Source organism: Hippoglossus hippoglossus, chromosome 3 (assembly GCF_009819705.1).
Source record: "Hippoglossus hippoglossus isolate fHipHip1 chromosome 3, fHipHip1.pri, whole genome shotgun sequence".
NCBI classification, from domain to species: Eukaryota; Metazoa; Chordata; class Actinopteri; order Pleuronectiformes; family Pleuronectidae; genus Hippoglossus; species Hippoglossus hippoglossus.
In genome coordinates, this window is record NC_047153.1 from 30,976,761 (window position 1) to 30,982,765 (window position 6,005).

The following is a 6,005-nucleotide window of genomic DNA, read 5'->3' on the forward strand; positions in this document are numbered from 1 at the left end:
CTGGCTATACCTTCCTGTTTCATGAAAGTGCAAAACTAAATCAGCCCTTTAAAAACACCATTAGGACTAGGTCTTAACTCAGGGGCCCTCCAATAGAAGACGCTTCAAGATTCAGTGAAACTACAGGTGTGACTTTACTTCATCCTTCAGTTCAGAAGCTTCTTATGAAAAAACGAATTTGCAATGATTGAAATTGTGAACCAGGTATGCTCGGGCAGCAGCCCCCATTGGTTTGTAATCCTGCTAATTCATCAGAAATGTATGATAATCATCTTTTTTTAATTATTATTTTTTATTGCAACAGAATATTAATATACAAGACCTGATATTCAAACTAAATTGTCTGCTGATAATGCAAGTTGATGGGAAATAAACACTAGAAGGTGATCACTCGGGAGAATTTAGACTTGTCACTGGACATCTGTCAGAAAGATTTGACATTTAATCGATGAAATAATTTATGATTAGTTAGTTAATTAGTGATTAATGAAAATGACAGCCGAGTTGGTGAAGTAAAACGCCGATGACAAACAACAAGAAACATCCGAGTATTAGAGGGAGCTGACAGAAAAATTCACCTGCATCCAGGAGCAGTCAGCGTGTGCAGAGAACATGTGTGTCTGCTCCATGTGTGCAGCAGAGACAGATCACTGCTGCTCACCGAGCATCAGAGCATCAGTGTGCGTGTGTGCGTGTGCGTGTGGGTGTTTGGGGGAGGAATACACACCTCACCTCCTGAGGGGGAGAGCTCCTGCGCTCCCTATGCGCTCATACGGAGATGCAGCATCAGGTATTCGCTCCAAAAACAGTCCGATTATGTGAGTAAGTCCCGGAGCCCACAGCCCGAGTCCAACACTGACACGTCCGGGAAGTGGGTGACGGGGAGGGTGTGGGTCAGGAAGACACCGTGCAGCAGCTTCGTGTCCCCGGTGAAGTGTCTCCTGTCTCCGGGCAGCGCACAGTTCCGTCTGCCTGACGCACAACTTGGGACCAGTGTCAACTTAGACGCAGATACACAGCTTCCGATCGTCGCTTTCAAATTAAAACACTGACAGAGTTGATTTATTTTGTACAACCTTCATTTTTTTAGCTGGTGTTAGCCTAACTTATCCACTTATAATATTTCTACAGGCTTCATACATGTATTTAAACAACTGGCCAGTCCACATGTCCATGTGTGTCCTTGTGTGGGGTGAATGTGGTCTATGTGGACTTGTATCGTCCTATGTGACAAACCCATGTGGGGGGACTTTGCTGGTGCCATGAAGATGAATAGCAGGGTAGGCAGGTCCCTTTACGTTATTTGTACTGGTTCCCATGTTCATCAGAGATTGTAAGTTCATTGCTGCCTCCACCATGAATCAAGGAGTAAATCCTTTGGTGTGGTGCCATGTGTGGTTTTGTGTGTTAACATGTTTACTGGTTAACAGACTTGTCTAATGTCAGACTGTTGTTATTTATGTGTGCTTAATGATTTTCATTTTTGCTGACAGGGACAGACAAGAAAAGGACTAATGATGAAATTAAATAAAGGAAGCTGTGGAAAAAAAATTCTGATTAATGATAAAAACTAGGGAGTAAACTCGTTTTTGATTTACAGCTCTAGTTTAATAACCCATTTTCACAGTGTAGAGTGCAGTGGTGATTTTATTTATGTTATTTATTAGTTTTTTATTGCTTGTGTTGGAGTTTTTTTATACCTTCAGTACGATTTTTTTTTTTACTTGCTTTTATTCTGAAGGATAAAATAGCTGATTTCCGGCATTGCCCTGGTTGTCGTTAGTAAGTGGACACAGCGCTTCGTAGGCGAGCCTGATGACCAAGCCCCCTGTCCCATGTGGTGGAGCAGAAAGCATATGGAGGAGCCGTCATCATCAGTGTGCACTCATCAGACCTGCTCTTCTTACCAGGTCCACTGTCACATGTTGACCGTGACCTGTACCACGGCTCAGAGCTGACATGATGGCTGTTACTCTGTTAGACTCATAACCCATTCAGTTTTTTGTTTGCAGCTGTATATCAACATTGTGAGCATCGGTATTCCTGAGGGATGTGATTACAAAGTCACTGAGCCCTCGAGACCCCCAAAGCCTCAGGTTCACCGAGTCACAGCTGGTTTAAGGTAATTGTCATTGTTTTAACTTTGCTTGGAATTGTGGCAAAGTACAGCAAAATAACCAAGTGGTATGAAAGATATAAAGAGCTTAACTTGTGCCCTTTACTATGTGTAAATCCACTTTTAAGACCAAAAGTTAATTTCCTGGAATATTCCTTTCAAGATTACACTGTGATATTTGTGGAGAAGCAATCTGATCTAAAAGGAATTTTAATGTTTTGTGCACGCGCACATTCTCGTGTAGTGCGCGTATGGCTCAGTCCTTGTGTTGATAACAATGATGATTATCCTTTGATGCAGCCAATCCGACAGGTCAGCTCGTCCCTGGTCTATCACAGGGCCGACAAATAGACACAAGCAACCATCTGGTCTGTATATATATATAGCGCTTTTCTAGTCTTGATGACCACGCTAAAGTGCCTCACAGTACAGGTTATTATTATTATATTTGCCAGTTTCTATGAGGAACTTGGGGTTAGATGGGTAAGACTGGGATTGAACTGCCAACATTCTGGTTGGAAGATGATCGCTCTGCCCCCTCAGCCACAACCGCCCCTCAATCCCACTCAAATATACAGTCTCCAATTAACCTGCAAGTCTTTGGACATGCAACCTTGGTGCCTAACTTTGCCACATGGTGTGAGCAGAACCACCTGCAGCTCAACGAGACAAAGAAAAAGGAGCTGGTTGTGGATCTGAGGAGGTTTAGGACACTGATGACCCCTGTTTCCATCCAGGGGGTCGGCGTGGACATTGTGGAGGATTACAAATACCTGGGAGTGTTTTTAGACCGTAAGCTGGACTGGGCTAAGAACACTGATGCCCTCTACAAGAAGGGCCAGAGCCGCCTCTATTTCCTGAGGAGGCTGAGGTCCTTCAACATCTGCCGGACTATGCTGAGGATGTTCTATCTGTGGCCATCAAATTATACAACTCCTCCCTCTGAGTCAACCGACTGGACTCATTACAATGCCAGCAATATCCGACATATCTATGTTTATAGTAAATACTGTACAGAAGGAACATATTGTACATATTTCATATTTTATTATATTTTATTTCATATATTTTGTAAATCTTTATAAGCCCATATTTCTAATCTTGCATGGAGCCATGTAACAAACACAATTTCCCTCTGGGATCAATAAAGCATTTCTGATTCTGATTCTGATTCTGATTCTGAATGCAGCACCGTGCCGCCCCAAACAAGAAATGTGTTTAAAAAGAAAGATCCCACTCAACCTTTCAAACTCAGCCTGAACTCTCCTATTTGCTGAAGAACTGTTTGTCCTCCAGATCCCTCCTTCAGGGACCACTATGGAGTATGATTGCAATAACCAGTTTCATGCACATGATGCAAACCTGTCCCCTGAGCATATTTTTATTGACTCCCTGGTTTGTCTGTTGGTTTGTTTTTGGGACGTCATAATGTAGCATGTTGTCATGGAAGTTGTTGTCTTTGCCACCATTGCCATCATTGCGGTCAGCTTCTCCTGGTCAGGATTCCTGTTAACCAGGAACTGAATTCTCAGTAAAAACTACTACTACTGTTTGGCCTACACAGGACATGTCTGAGGGGCTGCAACCCAGGCTGTCGCTAATGTTTGCTAGCATCCTTCATCCAGTTAAAATAAAAAAATCAGAATGCTGAATGCATCACCAGAATGCTGCCGCTCGGCTTTTGACACAATTCACAAAATGCAACCATATCACCCCTGTTTCAGCATCCTTGCACTGGCTGCCTGTTTATTTTAGGATGATTTAAAAATTCTTTGTGTTACTTTTAAAGCCAGATGTGGGCTGGCCCCTCCAGATCTTTCAGACTTTTATCTCCCTACGCACAGTCTGTGATCCTCTGGTAAAGCATTGCTAGCCATTCTAAAATCTGACTGAGCATTTGCCGTGAGGGCCCCTATTTTCTAGCATAGACTGGAATAATAGCTTATCTGTTTTATCTCACTTCTTATGACATCTTTATAAAATAGCTTTTATCATATGATGTCTATGGCATTTATCTGTAGCTTTATTATTATTATTTTTATTTCGTATTGTTTTTTAAAGCACTTTTGGTACTTGTATTTGAAAAGTACCAAACAAATAGTTTATTTTTAATTTAATCGTCACTTTCCAAAAGGATCAGATCTGTCATCAAAAACAACAGCTGACATGAAACCATGACAAAGTTAAAGAAATTAATCTCAGTCTAGCGTAATGTTGCAGTTGGTTTTATATATGGATCTTTACAGTTAAACATGTCTCCTTTTCAAATTATTACAGCTTCATTCTGTTTGGCGTTCAACAAACAACATTGTATTAAATGGACTGAATTTGTAATGACTTAGTCATAGTGAACAGGGCTGTTTGTTTTAGATTGTACATCCTTACATTTACAGTACATCCCAACAAAAAGACGAAAGTATCCACTTACCGGACTTTTTGTTTGCTTTGTCAGACTAAACAACTCTGTGACTTTAAAGACTCTGATTACATGTTAATGCATCACGATCCAATATAGTAGTATACAATCAAAAGATACTGACAAGAGTCATTACTACTTTTATTTTCTATATTTCTAAATTAAGGACATTTCATAATAATAATTCTGCACTTTTTAATGCATATTACATTTGGTGATGCCAGCCTTTACCATCTTGTTGTCATGATCTCAACAGCAAATGTTCTATGCTGACCCAATTTGACAGGATATGTAAATTTTTCAAAATTTCTTCTATAGCTCTCCTGTTTCTTGAGTCTGGTGTCTCATGTCTTATGCCCTGTAGGGACTTGGAGATGGAATCACATTACGTTCTTTTCACCCTGTTAAAAGTTTTTTGTGGTTTTTCCTTACTCTTGTTGAGGGTTAAGGGCAGAGGATGTCACACCTTGTTAAAGCCCTATGAGACAAATTGTGATTTGTGAATATGGGCTATACAAATAACATTTGATTGATCACACATTCAATAGTTTTTACCTCAAGCTCCTGGACTGTGCTCAGTCCTGCTCTGTGGTACACACTGTGTATATGCAGGGCTGGATATGTATTCATATATACAGGAATATATATCAATTGACTTCAATATATTTCAATTATATAGGGGGGTATAACAAGTATATTCAGTCAATATGCCAGTCAGTGGAAGTTACATAGTGCAAACCAATACATGCTGTATATGTATACATGGATGTGTCACACTGTACAAACTGAATTATCCTATTACCAACAATGTGTGTGATGGAGCTCTGGCGCCCCCTTTCATCCGGACACGTACAACAACATTTAGGGAGACATTTGTTTTCATTGATGACTAATGGCAGTCATGGTGTGATTAGTTGTGATTCATTCGCAGGAACTTCTCACATGTCATTTCCCTTTAGTTTAGGATATTTTTCAAGAATATTTGGCCTGTGGCTTTACTTGAGCCCATTTTCCTTGACAACATTCAGCTTATTTATTTTTCATATTTTGTCTGATCTTTAGTTTGACCTTTATTGGTTGTTTCTTGTGTCATCATCTGCTTTTATGAGACCTTGTAGGGTCTTTCACTCTCACCAGCAGCAGGTCCCATGTTTCTCATCTTATTTATCACAGACGATTTACTCATTCAGCTACAATCAGATCCGTTAGGCTAAATGAGTGTCTGAAAGTGATGCAGTAATTAAATATATTCTGCTTTACATTGGTTATGCATAACTATTAGATTCACCATTAGATACCGGAAAGTGGATAATTTCAACCCAAACGGACAAATTAATGAAAACATTTGGATAACGCTAGTAAATTATTATTTGCTGTTGTGTCTATTATTTGAAGATATATATCAAATATTATATTCGATAGGCTACAATTCACTTTTATATTACAGACAAACGCCCGTCAATCGTTTTAAAT

The 6,005-nt window shown here is 40.0% G+C and overlaps 1 protein-coding gene across 3 annotated transcripts in view; it reads right to left on the bottom strand.

Annotated features, from left to right (window-relative positions):
* Window positions 1–1,009, bottom strand: part of adamtsl3 (ADAMTS-like 3) — a 198,397-nt gene extending 197,388 nt beyond the window's left edge. Inside the window, exon 1 of one of the 3 annotated variants that reach the window (XM_034581509.1) lies at window positions 728–1,004. The gene's annotated coding sequence lies outside the window, so the exon portion shown is untranslated. Of the gene's footprint in view, window positions 1–727 lie in introns of all 3 variants that reach the window. The other 2 variants (XM_034581511.1, XM_034581514.1) reach the window with 2 other exon arrangements.
* Window positions 1,010–6,005: the final 4,996 nt, after the last annotated feature.